Source organism: Plectrocnemia conspersa, unplaced genomic scaffold, assembly GCF_051122295.1.
Source record: "Plectrocnemia conspersa isolate PC_06_02 unplaced genomic scaffold, ASM5112229v1 ptg000028l, whole genome shotgun sequence".
NCBI classification, from domain to species: Eukaryota; Metazoa; Arthropoda; class Insecta; order Trichoptera; family Polycentropodidae; genus Plectrocnemia; species Plectrocnemia conspersa.
In genome coordinates this window covers 5,001-7,500 of record NW_028277192.1, presented here as the reverse complement: position 1 = coordinate 7,500, position 2,500 = coordinate 5,001, and the positions used below count along the sequence as shown (strand labels likewise).

Here is a 2,500-nt window from a genome sequence, read left to right as displayed (position 1 = left end):
ATTTTTTTTTATATATACATATATATATTTATTAATATATAAATTTTATATTTATTAATACTAACAATAATAATATAATAACGTTTTAATTATTACAAAAGTTATTATTTCGAATCGAAAATTATCCGGTCGCAAGTCGAGAGAAGTCCGAGTCGAATCGCGCTCAGAGCGGCCCGTTCCGCCGAATCCCGGCCGCGACCGCGTCGACTTCGGCTTGTTAGGCTAGAGCGAGCGGCTCGGCGACTTTGCACCGCGCCGCCTATACGTGGAGTGCGCGCGAGGCGAGAGCGCGCGGCCGTGTTCGGTCGCGTTTGCTCTCGGCGTTCTCGTCGGCTCCTCGGGTCGAGTCGCTCGCTCTTTCGCTCGCTCGCAACCGTTTGGCGGACGCACCGTATTATTATTGATAATAATGCGCGTGTACGTCGCTTACGGCTCTGCTTCGAGCGTCTACGAGAGAGACGGCTCTTCGAAATCTCGGCATGCGCGAACCGCGGTCGGCGTCAGTCGGCGTCTGCGGTGCGCTCGCGCCTTCCGGGTACCCTTCCGGGTGTGTGGAGGATACTATATGCGATCACGCGCGTGTTTATACGAATCGAGTGATAAGCGGAGAGCGCATCGCGCTCTCCGGCTCTCCAGAGCTCCGCGGCGAGCCGCGTTGTACGGGGCCGTCGGTCGTTCGCGACCGGCGAGCTCGCTGCGCTATTACGGCCCTCCGCTCTAGCGCGGAGAGGCCGCGCACTGTGCGCGTAGACGGGTGAAGATAATATAATAATATATATAAAAGTATATATATAACAAAAAACGATACATATAAATAAAATGTTGTACGTCTTAAAAAAGACGAGACGAGAACGATAGGTAGAGATAGAGGAGGAGAATAATAAATACATGACACGTAAGGAGTGCGTAAGCGGACGCTCTCTACAGAGACGCAAGCTCGCAGCTCCCTGGTTGATCCTGCCAGTAATCATATGCTTGTCTCAAAGACTAAGCCATGCAAGTCTCAGTATAAGCCGTATTAAGGTGAAACCGCGAATGGCTCAATATATCAGTTTTGGTTCCTTAGATCGTACACAGTTACTTGGATAACTGTGGCAATTCTAGAGCTAATACATGCAAACGAAGTTCCGACCGGCGACGGAAGGAATGCTTTTATTAGATCAAAAACCAATCGGCGGAGCGCGCGTTTCGGCGCGCGCCCGTCGCACTCGGAGATGACTCTAGATAACTTTGAGCAGATCGCACGGTCTAGCACCGGCGACGCGTCTTTCAAATGTCTGCCTTATCAACTGTCGATGGTAGTTTATGCGACTACCATGGTTGTCACGGGTAACGGGGAATCAGGGTTCGATTCCGGAGAGGGAGCCTGAGAAACGGCTACCACATCCACGGAAGGCAGCAGGCGCGCAAATTACCCACTCCCGGCACGGGGAGGTAGTGACGAAAAATAACGATACGGGACTCTTACGAGGCCTCGTGATCGGAATGATTACACTTTAAATCCTTTAACGAGGATCCATTGGAGGGCAAGTCTGGTGCCAGCAGCCGCGGTAATTCCAGCTCCAATAGCATATACTAAAGTTGTTGCGGTTAAAAAGCTCGTAGTTGAAATTGTGTCCTGCGGCGTCGGTCTACCGGTTGCGGTACGACAGGCGCGTCTGCGGGGCTTCTCGCCGGTGCGTGTTCACCGCCGGTCGCGTCCGCGCCGCGCGTTCGCGTGCGCGTCGTCGTCTTCGCGACTTCGGCGCGCGCCGCGGGCTCGCGGTCGGCGCGCGAGGCGGGCCCTCGCGGCTGTTTACTTTGAACAAATTAGAGTGCTCAAAGCGGGCTAATATTTGCCTGAATATTGTGCGCATGGAATAATAGAATAGGACCTCGGTTCTGTTTTGTTGGCTTTCTGACACCAGAGGTAATGATTAATAGGGACAACTGGGGGCATTCGTATTGCGACGTTAGAGGTGAAATTCTTGGATCGTCGCAAGACGGACTAAAGCGAAAGCATTTGCCAAAGGTGTTTTCATTAATCAAGAACGAAAGTTAGAGGTTCGAAGGCGATTAGATACCGCTGTAGTTCTAACCATAAATGATGCCAGCCAGCGATCCGCCGAAGTTTCTTATTTTGATTCGGTGGGCAGCTCCCGGGAAACCAAAGCTTTCGGGCTCCGGGGGGAGTATGGTTGCAAAGCTGAAACTTAAAGGAATTGACGGAAGGGCACCACCAGGAGTGGAGCCTGCGGCTTAATTCGACTCAACACGGGAAAACTCACCAGGCCCGGACACTGGAAGGATTGACGGATTAACAGCTCTTTCTCGATTCGGTGGGTGGTGGTGCATGGCCGCTCTTAGTTGGTGGAGCGATTTGTCAGGTTAATTCCGGTAACGAACGTAACTCTAGCCTATTAAATAGACGTGCTACCGATATCACGAGGGTCCGCGGCCGGGCGGCGCGCGCGCGCTCGCGTCGTTAACGCGGCGCAAGTCGCGCGCGTCCGCCCGCGCG

General features: G+C 52.6%; 1 non-coding gene across 1 annotated transcript in view; it reads left to right on the top strand.

The window, feature by feature from the left end:
* Positions 1–944: 944 nt before the first annotated feature.
* The window catches only part of LOC148225764 (small subunit ribosomal RNA), a 2,016-nt gene continuing 460 nt past the window's right edge, over positions 945–2,500 (top strand). Inside the window, exon 1 of the ribosomal RNA XR_015812487.1 lies at positions 945–2,500. This exon is cut by the window's right edge and continues 460 nt beyond it. This is a non-coding gene — a ribosomal RNA (small subunit ribosomal RNA).